Source organism: Mytilus californianus, unplaced genomic scaffold (assembly GCF_021869535.1).
Source record: "Mytilus californianus isolate M0D057914Y unplaced genomic scaffold, xbMytCali1.0.p SCAF_19, whole genome shotgun sequence".
In the NCBI taxonomy this organism is placed as follows: Eukaryota; Metazoa; Mollusca; class Bivalvia; order Mytilida; family Mytilidae; genus Mytilus; species Mytilus californianus.
In genome coordinates, this window is record NW_026262667.1 from 9,926,684 (window position 1) to 9,939,956 (window position 13,273).

The window sequence follows — 13,273 nt, forward strand, 5'->3', positions numbered from 1 at the left end:
TAAAGATCTAAAGGAACAAATAATAACATCCCAGACATCATTAATCCACACAAATCTTGTGGCCCTGGTGACATCAATGACCGAGTCCTTAAAGATCTGAAGAAACAAATGATAACATCCTAGACAACCTTAATCCGCACAAATCTTGTGGCCCTGATGACATCAATGAACGAGTCCTCAAAGATCTAAAGGAACAAATAATAACATCCCGGACAACATTAATCCACACTAATCTTGTGGCCCTGATGACATCAATGACCGAGTCCTTAAAGATCTAAGGGAATAAATAATAACATTCCAGATAACATTAATCCACACTAATCTTATGGCACTGATGACATCAATGACCGAGTCCTTAACGATCTAAAGGAACAAATAATAACATCCTAGACAACCTTAATCCACACTAATCCTGTGGCCCTGATAACATCAATGGCCAAGTCCTTAAAGATCTAAAGGAACAAATAATAACATCCTAGACAACATTAATCCAAACTAATCTTGTGGCCCTGATAACATCAATGGCCAAGTCCTTAAAGATCTAAAGGAGCAAATAACAACATCCTAGACAACCTTAATCCGCACTAATCGTGTGGCCCTGATAACATCAATGACCGAGTCATTAAAGATCTAAAGGAACAAATATCATCAATCCTTACATTAATATCTGAAAAATGTCTTATAACTGGAGAAATACATAAGGTTGGGAAACATGCAAATGTAGCCCAAACTCCAAGAAAGGGGAAACATTTAAACCCGTAAATAACAGGCCAATAACTTTAACCTGTATATGTTGTAAGCGCAAGGAGCATATCATTACAAGTAGTATCATGTCTCACCTAGAAAAACATGATATATTTTACGATCTTCAGCATGGGGTAAGGAAATCAAGATCTTGTGAAACACAACTGATAGATTTTATTCAAGATTTGGCACATATCAATGATAGTAACACTCAGACTGACTAAACCATAATGGACTTCGCTAAAGCGTTCGACAAAGTTTCACATCGTCGTCTCCTTCATAAGCTAAACTTCTATGGTATACTTCGTACTTTATTTTGCCTTTTTAACTTTTTTTTATTCGAGCGTAACTGGTGAGTCTTTTGTAGACGAAACGCACGTCTGGCGAAATTACAAAATTTCAATCCTGGTATCTATGCATGATGAGTTTATATACAAGATAACACACTAAATTGGATCCATGCAATTTTACATGACAGAATACAAGCAGTCGTCATCAATGGTATTTCATCCACTTTAGTACCCGTAACATATCTGGTTTACCTCAATGAACAGTATTAAGTCCCATACTTTTCCTTATCTATATAAGCTTAGACTCTTTGTGGATGACAGCATAATTTACAGAGAAATAAAACACAAGATGATTGCCATAAATTACAACTTGATTTAGACTAAGCAGAACGATTGAAGTCAAATTGGCTGATAGCAGTTCACCCCGATCAATGTACCGATCTTGCTATCTCACAAAAGAAAAATATTTACAGGCATTATTTCATCCTTCACAATCACATTCTCGAATCAGTCACATCTTCAAAATATCTCGGCATTGCCCTATAATCTAATCTTAAGTGGAACACATATATAGACAACATAGTATCAAATGGGAATAAATCAATTGGTTTTCTAAAACGAAATTTAAAAGCCGCAAACACTGAAATAAAATCAAGAGCTTATCAGGCACTATTACGACCCAAACTAGAGTATAGTTGTAGTGTCTCGGGCCCACATATAAAGGACCAACAGCCTAAACTTGAAAAGTTACAGAGACGAGTGGCTGGATACGTACACAAAAATTACAATGACACGAGCACTGTCACCATATTTTAAAATTGTCCGTTTATAAATGTTGAAATTATAAAGAAACTAAGGTTCCAATTGCCTCAGGCAAAGTTGACTGTAGATGGTTTTGGCTATTTTTTTATGTCCTTTTGGTTATATAGCTCTTCAATTGTTTCGGTTTTTATACATCCTTGGCTTTCAAATATTCGACTTTGAGCGCTCCTGATGAAGGTGAAACCTAAAAAGCGCTTTGTGCGCATGGAATCTATAACGTGTTGTTTTCATTTTTTTTTAAACCAGTTAAAATGTCCACCACTAGCTGAGAGACTAGACTTATTTTATCTTATAAAGTGATACACTGTCTTGTAGCCATTATAACGCATGTTTTTTTAGCAAACCAGCAATTGAACAAGACAAAACCATACACAAGACATACAGACATATCTAAACTTCCGAGGACACATACAAATGGTCGTACTTCCCTCGAAAAATCATACAGTAGGAACTTGCTCCCTCAGACCGTCATTGAAACCACTTCTGTTGACAGCGTCAGAGATCAGCAAACTACAGCTGTTCCCTCCACCTTCAAATAAAAAAAAACTCAAACCAAAACATGTACATAAAAGTTATTATTTTCACAATCTGTATATACAAACACTTAAATTGTTATTTAATTATCGTGAAATTGTATAAATCGAATGTTTTATTAATTGATAATATGTAACGTGACAATAATTGGGATCAAGCAGCCAAAACTACGTAAACATAATCACAGACATACAACACAACTGACTAAAAACATATTCCCCATAAAATAAAAAATCGCGATCAGATGTTTATTGTATGGTTTCGTCAAAATGCTACATAGTAATTTCATCATGCAATTTATATTTAATTTTATATTTGGGCCGACAGACTTGCTCGGGAAAGTTTTTTGATAAGAAAGTTAAGGACAGTTTCCCCAGAGGGCATTAATGAAAAACCATAGAATGAGTCCCTACCATCACTTGTTTCCTGAAACTCAGGCTTCAGTACAGGACTCTTACAGTTTTAAGGAATCTATTCCTCCTCCCAAACATCAATATTGAAAAAATTTACCAGCGTATTGATTCGTGATAATTTGTATAACGATCAAGATTATTATTGCAGTTCGACTACCACATGTCAAGATAAGAATCATTTGACATCTTACTGATGAAGGATATTATTTATCCGAAATATTTAACATTTGTTCATGATTTTAGTTTTTTTTTTTTTCTTTTTTGGTGATGTTGTACCCTTTTAGACTTGCTTATTATAATTTTATATTTGTATATATATATATAAGAAAATTGTCCTTAATAGAAAGCTGACTTCACTGCACAAAATTAGTTTGAATCTTTGATGAGATGTTTTTTACTTCAATGACGTATATTGCAACCATGATAAGAGGTGCTTCTGAAGTCCGCATACACTTTTTAACCTTTTCAATGTTCATTAATTACTTGATTTGTAACTTGTGTTCTGTGTACTGTTGTTTGTCTTTTCGTCGTTTATCGTCTTTTTAGCCACGGCATTGTCAGATTGTTTTCGACTTTGGATGTCCCTTTGGTATCTTTCGCCTCTCTTTTCCTATAATTTTATAAGAAACGTTCCTATGAATAAAAGCGGACGTGGGGAAACCCCAATGCGACAGCAATACTACGACACAAAGTTTTTTACTTAATCCAGAGGCCAACATAAGGTCTTCCGACAACGGGAAATAATCTAAACAAAAATTCAACATACCAAAACTTTTTTCACAACTTTATCAATATTGCTTTTTTATCACATCACTCTGAGATTTGGTGTCAAGCATACCTGTAAAATATCCAATTTATGACATGATGACACTGAACACAGGGAAAAGAAATGTTAGGTAAACAAATGACAAAGTGCTTGTTTTTTCAATTCATTTATTTCGTGATTCATGCAGTTAGCCTTCTTAAAAATCCCGTGTATACCGCATATAACTTACACTCATCTATAATTGTCGGAAGACATTTCCGTGATGGTTTCAGTGGACTTTTCTCCTTTTAACGCGTGGGAATAAAAGTCTGCCTGCTGAATGTATTAATTAAAATCTTTAGCGTTTGATTGTAACAACTCTCTGGCAAACATAGCAATATTGAATTACCCGCTAGATCTTGTATATGATCGACGAAAACTACTATAATTCATTTGATCAGCCAATATAAGGTTTCAAACGTCGTACTTTAGGAACGGTGAGAATCAAAAGCGGTTACTTAAATATTCCAAATGTTTAAAACAAAAGTACAGTAAATTAAGACAAGCGATGTTCAAATCTTGTCAATCGACAAAAAAGAGACAATTCAAGATAGCAATAAAACCAGATGAATTTCATTAAATCCCAAACGAGCAAGATCGGGAGCGTCAGCAGGGTAAGCGTCTACGCATGCATCACCTGCCATGCGCGTTTACACTCAGTCAAAATGTCACAATCGGGAATAGGACATAATCGGTATGATTACAGATTAGACAATTATTCTGGTAAAGATGTAAGACCGCCAAACATAGTTCTAAAGAGTTGAGACACTAACACATCGTAGCAGTCAACCAATTTGTGATGGTTACCGTACAATTTATTCTGTGTCGATTTCAGTCGTTCCTCTGCATAACTTTCTTAGTGCAGTTTTTTGTAAAGAGCACACCCCTGTAATGAATTATAGGGCATGTTACTGCTGAGAAATGGGAAGTTGACAGTTATAAAGTTCAAGATATTACGTTTGTCATATATTTTAGTTTTAAGTTGGTTATCTGTGTCAATCCCAGTACTAGTATGTTTAGCTTTGTACTGCAAAATATTGAATGTTTGTGTTTTCTGGAAGTTGTTTTTTTTCACATTTTCCTTGCCCCTGTTTAAGTCTTTTTTTCCCGACTAATTCATTGTCCCATGGTACCTCCGTCCTTTTTTATACAAACAGTTCAGTTAAAGTAATTCTTTATCAAAATCAGGATTTCCTCTATCTTTTATTTTGAAAACACCTAGGATAAAGACTAATATTGGCATAATTATGCAGACTATTGTTCGTTTGAATACACATTTATATTTAGATACATATAAGACCACCATACAAATAGATATCAGACTTATATAACGATCCTACGCAAACATGGAAAAGGTATAAAAGTATAAAAATTTGTATACAATACTGATAAAATATATATATGCATAAAGATGAAACTTTTCTGTATAGAAAGTAAAATATCTTGGTACAGCAAATAGCATTCGTCAGTGATGATCCTTTTTTCAATATAAATATATTAATTACATCTTATAAAATTTAAAAGCAATATTTTGCATTATCAAACGTTTTGTCAGGTAACTTTTTCGTGTTTGTATAGTCGATTGGTCTGTCCTTACATGATATACCCTATGATAGTAGTATGTGTAGGAAGAATAACGCCATGTCACATTAAAAACAAGTGGAAAAACCAAAATTTTGCATAAATTTGAAATCAGTGAAAGAAAATATAAGCGTAGTCTATTAAATTTTGATACACTTACATGTGAACACTGTGACTTTAAATTCTAATACTAAGATTGAGAAAAATTTGATAATGAACTGTCAAGGTTAATGGATTATTATCCGTTTTGGGGCAAACATACATATAGCTTCCCTAAAAACTTCCATTGTAATTAATAATATTCATAGACAAAGAAAGCAATGTTAGATACTGCGGCTTCCGGTTGCTGTCTAGACTATCAGTTTATGGTATTGTTTTCGTTCCGTACGATGTTCATTTGTTTAATAATGCTCAAGTGGAACATTTAGAAAAATCGATTGACATCAAACGTAAACTAAACTCATGGGAAAAATATTTCAAAAGAGATTAAAAAAAAGAATAGCCAAAAGCATGCAAGGTCGTTTGCCTTAAAGAAAGACAACTCAAGCATGTTTGTAGTTGTAAAATGTACGACAGAAAAGTCATGACCAATTTCAAAAAATGTTAAATTCAAAGTTACATTTTTGCGCCATAATAAGCTATCTTACGAAGAAGAGTGAACATAATTTTTGTCAAATAAAATATATTGCACTGTCCAGTGAAACACCTTTAAAATTTCGTGGTAACAATTATCAAAGATCATAGTATTTCATTTATTCACCCAATTTTCAAGTTGAATTTCAATTACTGTAAATAATCAGAAGCATACATAAACGTACATGTATGGATGTACGTATACAAAAGATAAATTAAATAATTTTCAATTGATTGAATAGGATGTGCGAACCTGAGTTTCTTTTTTAAATTTATTATGAGTTCCAACCTTTTGTGGTATTCCGTACACATTGTGACGTAACTTTTCTTACTGGTAGACTATCACAACATGCACTATACAGATAGGTATTTGTTTGTGTTAATTGGTTCATTATAATACTCGCCATTCATTATTGCACTTACATATACTTTTCAAGATGCTTATTAAAATGTTATCCAAATTATTATTGATAAAGAAAACATTTTTGGTCATGTTGATTTTTTTGTAGTTTTTGTCTTGCTGATAAAGTTTGTCTACTTGTTGTGTTTTTTTTTTTTTTTTTTTTTTTCTTTCGTTTTTTTTTTTTTTTTTCAATTTAACTAATTTGAAGATCATAGTGTGCTGATCGCTTTTGTAGGAAAACGTTTCCCTTTATATGACTGATTTCAAAATAAGTTCATAAATCCCGAATGTATTTAAAAATCGTCAGATGTGAGGAATAATTTATATTTGAAGTTATCTGGTCAATGTTGAAGATATACAAAATGGGTACATCATAATATTCTCAACATTTTTGCCCGGTTAGATTTTCTCTATCTATAATTCTCTTAAAGATAAAACTTGCATTTTACCCTTATGTTTGATTTCAAGTTTTGATGACCGGGTTTCTTGATTGGCGATATAGAACGCATATAATTCAAATGAATACCCTAACGATCATTCAGCCTGAGTTCGGTTAAAATGGTGCATAGATTTCAGAAAAAAAGAATACTTTTTTAAAAAGATTACGCAAACGACGGACGTCAATTGAGGACAATTCCTCACAGGGCCTATAGAAAAATCCAGAAAAGCGCCAAAATAAAGTGTTAATATAATTTCGTTGAAAACAAAAAACTCATGTTGATACATGCAGTTCTCTCATTTTACATTACAATAAAATAATATACGAACAATGAATTTGTCAAAGTTTCAACATCTTAGAAGAACACGATGAAGATATTGCATTATAACTTTAAGCAAAATATTTCCAAATAGTGAAATAATTATTATAATAGCAAAAAAATGATAATATTTACAAATCTACAAATCACTGATTATTTTTACAAATCTGCAAGTTGTGCATTATACATGTACGGCCCTATTCAAAGAGAGTCTAGGTATATCAAGAAAGTGGACCTTTATTTGTTTATAACATAGTCAAATTGCAATTTGTTCAAATCCACAAAGTGTATGCAACATATACCCAACTTCCCTTTTAATGCACAGAATGACAATAAAGAAATTAAACTTAATCATGTGGTTAGTACACTTTTTGTCGAGCTTGAACTCTTGTGGGTATTTGTTTGTTATCTTCAAACTTATAAATAAGAATGATCAATATAGGGAAAGATCTAAAAGATATGTTGTCATCTGTGACACATTTTCGCTGTAGCTATAAACTCTATCGTACTGGGACCGAATAGATTTAAGAGCAATGACAGCTAGTAAACGAATGTTTTGGCACTCTTTACTTAAATGACTGTGAACTAATTATATTCATTCTTAACGTCATTTTCACGATTTGTTTTTCCAAGCTTTATAATGAACTAGATACTTTGATGTAATAGTACAAATGTTTAGTATACCTATAGGAAATCGAATCTAGGCAATACTCGAAAAATGAAGTTAATCGAAAGTTGCCTTTTTAGGGTAAAAGTCTAGACAATTAATTTTGTTGATCATTTAAAAATAAAACAACTTAATTAACAATTGTTTTTGGTCGCATGATTATCTTATTGAGAAAAAGTTTCAACAACATTAATTGATATTGAAGTTACACTTGTCTGCAACGTAAAATACTATCGTTCAACAATATAAAATAATGAGATGATGCATGATTGCAAACGAGACAAATATCCAACAGAGACTGAATTATAGCAAATTTAGTGATGATGAAAAAATTACTTCATGCGTTGACGTTTTATGGAAGTCCCCTTCTGATTAATGTGAATATATTTAAGAAGTGGATATTATAAAACCAAATGTTGTGCGACTCGAGAAAAGTGCAGCGTTTATGTTTGTTGTCGGATGTAGATACACCGGCTTTCATGACATAATTCTAATTTTAATTCAAGTTGACTGCATCTGACGTTGCAAGAATTTTAATTTTTTTTTTTGGCGAAACTGGATTAAACAGAGAGTCGAAAGATACTAAAGTCTACAAACAGTAATATACAAAACAACAGCATAGAAAACTAAAGACTCAACAACGCGAAGCACACCTAAAAGGAGTGATATCAGGTGCTTCGAAAGGGTTATCAGATCCTGCTTTACTTGTAACAACCGTCGTGTAACTCCTATAGAATATGTTGATAAGCTATATCAAGTGATTAGGAATAGCGCAAATTAACGGACAAAATGGACAAAACAGTAATCTACTTCATCCTGTGTAATGTTTCATCCCGAATAAATTCACAAAATATTGTAAAAAATATTATTGCTTTTCAAAGGTCATAAGGACAGAATTTCACTTATAATTTTTATTATCCCTTTAAGTGTATATAATTATAATTGCATGTTATAATATTAATATTTTATCGAACTTCAAACATCTTGCATTACTTTTTATTGGACTTTGAGTACAGTAACGTCACATTGTATTCTTTCTTTGTCATTGATACAAAAACAAATACCAAACATAATGGTCAGCACAACAAACCACATAATCCATTAACACTCAACTCCTTCAAACAAAGCCTACAAACAACATATGATTCAGATAGCCTGACTTGGTACATGCACAAAATGTGGCGGGTTAAACCAGATTTACGTGCTCATAATACTCCCTCTTTGCCTATGTAAACCATCTGTCGTCAAAGTAAAATATTCAATACAAACCTGCACAGTCTAGCTACAAACGGAATGACCAGTAACTTGAACAAGATAATAAAAGATGGCACAATATTTCAAAAGCAGGGTCAAAATGTGTTTAGTAATACATGTAGCTTTATGTAGCTGAGGTAGCCATAGCTGTTAGTTTGGGACTGTTGCTAAAGAGCAAACAAACAGCGACCAAAAACACTCCGAACAGGTTAACGAATGTATTTTTGTAATCGCTAAATCATTGAAATAACGCCATATTTAATAATGTAAAACATTATACAGGAGTTTTATCGTCATCAAATTTTTCTGTACTATCCATTTTCTAGCTGCATCTATACATTTTTAAATTTAAAACCACCATGTTTAATACAATCGGCTTTAAGAACAGTATGCACAATATAAATGTTTCTACTTTGATTGTTCAAAATTTCCAATTAGTTCGACAACATTTTTAATTTTCCCATTCTAATGTTTTTGGCATAGAAAAAGATTTAATGCAATAAAAAAGATCGGCAATTAAAGGTACACAGTGAGTAATCATAGCAATTCCAATACGTTTATGATAAAAGGTGTGATATAACAAACAAGCTTATTGTCAAGGAAAAAATTATGTCTGTGCATGTTTCGGAACAAAGAATTTATATCTGTTTTCACTAAAAAAAAAAAGAAGCAAGAAACAAGTAGGTGACCTCTAAATGGCTTCGAAATAGATTATCTTAACTGTTTTTGGCAAAACATCAATGCTCTTCAACTTCGTATTTTATTTGGCCTTTTAACATTTTTTATTCGATCGGCACCGATGAGTCTTTTGTAGACAAACCGTACAAAATTACAAGCCTGGTGTCTTTGATGAGTTTTTGTAATTGTTTTTGCTCAATTTTTTATTGTATTTTATTTGAATTATAAATGATAAATTTTATTTACGGAGTTTGTATATAATAGGAAATGTAAGTAAAGGTTATTTATTGAAGATCATATTCATGTGTACATGTATAATAGTACTGGACATTTCGCTGAATAAAGTCCTGTACATTCCTTAGTATGGTGATCTCTATAAGAAAACATTTTAAATGAATGTCTAAACCAGGAAAAAGTCGACTTTGTCAAAATAATACAATAGACTCAACAACAAAAGTACCAAATATCACTTCAACAATTATGAACAATGACAAAATATAAATATAAATCAATTGTTTTAAAAACAATTGTTAAACGGTCTTTCCCCCTCCGAAACATGATTAATTGGTTTTTTGGTTGGTTGGTTGGTTGGTTGGTCGATTGATTGATTGATTGATTGATTGATTGATTGATTGATTGATTGATTGATTGATTGCATGGCACTTTCTCCGTGCGACGCAGCTAACTTAAATAACGCCTATATTCTGACCGAACGTGACTGCGTACTTATACATCCCGCACAGCCAAACGGACGCCTGAGATGCCCTCATAAAAAATTATCCTAGCATCATTCGTTTATAAATTTTCTCTAGTTTCTATGTTACCTCGGACTTCCATTTTTCATCTATTTGTTGTGTATGCATTTTGATTGAATTTGTAGGAAAACGGAGTAAATTTTATCTTTGAAGTTTTATTTTCCTTATTTGGATATGGAATGTTTTATTCTAAATTTAGGTCCGCGCGAGAGATGGTTTTGTGAAGTCACGTGACCCTCGAATATATATGTCTGGAGTTAGAATATTAATTTCTTTTCAGGGGAGACCGTTGAACAGAGCACATGTGTATTGATTAGAGAAACACGATAACTATTGTTTTTATTTTGTACAGGTCATTGATGTTGGATCATGCATACATATTACGTACACATGTTTACGGGTGCACAGATTTGTATTTTAATGCATGTTTAGAAATTTGATTGTAGGATTTCAGTAATATTTACGAACTTGGGAGGGATTTCTACAACATCGATTTTAATTTCGCAATCAAGCGGACCACACGCGTCTCATCTATTAATTTCAGAAAATACATGAATTGGAGCAGATGTTTGCAGGGATGGATTTCGATTTCAGAAAGAAATTTGTACGTAAGAAGGATTAGCATTTTACAGTATAATGTACGGGACTAAAAACGATTTTCTTTTCATAGAAATGGGATAACTTAAAAAAAAATCAGCTGAAAAAAAAGGGGGGGGAGTGTAGTGGGAGACTGTGGTTGATAATTGAGATAAGAAACATTTACAACATGATAGCTGCAAAGTTTGAAGTTTTGATAAGTAATTTGTTGATTCGACCATAACAGGGACATTGACCCTGCAATAAAATGACGCGTACCATTTCAACAAAAAAATTTCTAGTTAACACGTGTCGTGACAAACTTTTTGGTTAAATTGTTTTGTCGATATCTATAACTCTTTCTAGGAAGAAGCGATATGAACTTAATGTAAAAAATCACAACATGACCTTGACCTTTGACCTTGACCTAATTTTCTTATTTTTGGATCAAGGACCTCAAATCTAAAGATCCTAGGTCTCTATCACTTATGGTTTACAAGATAGAAATGCATATCACTTATATCAAATGCATAAGGGGAAATAACTCTCATATGGAGTGTTCGTATGGTTTCGGTCAAAATTGAACAAATCATGCGAAGGATATAAGGAGCAATTTTATAAAATAAATTTGTCGCTTTCTTATACGGTTACGGAGGAGATGCAGTCACAAGGAAAACAGTGTTCGGGGAGATAACTCATACAAAGAAAAGTATTCGGTTAAGCAGGGTCAATTTCAAAAGCGCAATAACTGTTCGATATCATATGCAAAAAATCTAAGCGACATCTTGTAAAACCACAATACCCCGCAAGAAAAAAAAGTGGCGGAAGAAGAAAAAAAAAAAAATAATAATCAGAACAAATACAATAGGTCTTTCCACAGAAAAGTGGAAAGACCTAATAATGATGATAGTGGATGACTGCCTAACGTCCAGCGACAAATTAATATGCATATTCAGGACGAGAACAAGTTAATGTAATATGAATATTAATCCTGCTTTGTACTAGACCGACACGCTGAGACGGATTTTTAACGTGGTAACAGTCCGACGGAAGATATGTTACCTTACCCGAACACATTTTTCTGACTCTGAGCCGTCCAGTCTTTGTTCTTACTCCTTAATGCGACGTGTTTAGCGGAGAAGCAGCAAATACCAATTTCAAGTCTTTGGTTTGACCCGGCTGGGGTTCGAACACACTACCGCGAGACCACCAATGCAGTTACAAAATATAATAGAACAGTCTTAACACATAGCAACACGACGGGTGCCACATGTGGAACAGAATCTGCTAACACTTCCGGAGCACCTGAGATCACCCTCGGTTTTTGGTGGGGTTTGTGTTGCTCAGTCTTTAGTTTTCTATGTAGTGTTTTGTTTGTCTGTTGGCCTTTTTCTGTTTTAGCCATGACGTTTTCAGTTCGTTTTCGACTTATGATATGAATAAGATGTGGTATGAGTTTGAATGTCCCTTTGGTATCTTTCGCCTCTCTCTTAAACACAAGGTTTGGTTCAAACATGTAATAACAGATGACCGATAAAGATATATTCTTTAAATATCAATTTGTATGCTTAAAAACAGACTCATTTCTATGTATCATTAGGTTTACATATCCAAGGATAGCGTTAAAAAAAGACGGAAAAAATAAATGCAGGTCAAACATGTTGCAAAAAGATATCTTCCTTACAAATCCAGATTTATGCCGAAACGCAGATTCCTTTCTACATATTGTTAGGTTAACATATTCATGGCCATTGTTAAATGAGTTGTCGCCTTTACTTAATTCCAGACCATACTCATTCATTTGGGAATTGAGATAGAAATGTCAGTTGCAGTTAAATCTAGTCTGGAAGTCTAATGAAGTATTGGTTAATTACATTTTTATTTGCCTCAACACATTCAGCATTACACATTCATTCCATTCATGCAAATAAGTTTATTAAATATAGATTACAATCTGCATTCTTTGATTCCTTTTAAAACGTACAAAACAGAATGACATAACCAAGGTAATGTAATATCAGATATATATTCGTCTGGAAAATAAATACAGCGCCACAATTACATTTTACCTGCGTTAATTCACTTGTTAAAAACTACTTCAACGTTTGTTATAAATATCCTACAATGAAAAAACAATCCACTTCAATTTGTCTGATTTCCTTTATATTAATCAGAGACATTGGAGAGGTGCTGGCATTTAAAGATCATAGATTTCTTTCGAAAGTGCAATGACTTTATCTATCATTTTAATGTTATATCTTACTTTTCTCATTAATATCCTTTTTTTCAAACCTACGCACGCACTTTTTATTCCTATATTTCTTTTTGGGCGCCTACAAATATACGTAACCATGCCACAG

The 13,273-nt window shown here is 32.9% G+C and overlaps 1 protein-coding gene across 5 annotated transcripts in view; it reads left to right on the forward strand.

Annotated features, from left to right (window-relative positions):
- Positions 1-13,273, forward strand: part of LOC127727247 (40S ribosomal protein S21-like) — a 1,096,693-nt gene that overhangs the window by 773,023 nt on the left and 310,397 nt on the right. The window contains exon 1 of one of the 5 annotated variants that reach the window (XM_052234736.1): positions 12,102-12,111. The exons of the other annotated variants lie outside the window; for them this stretch is intronic. The gene's annotated coding sequence lies outside the window, so the exon portion shown is untranslated. Of the gene's footprint in view, positions 1-12,101; positions 12,112-13,273 lie in introns of those variants that run through there. 5 annotated transcript variants of the gene reach the window in all.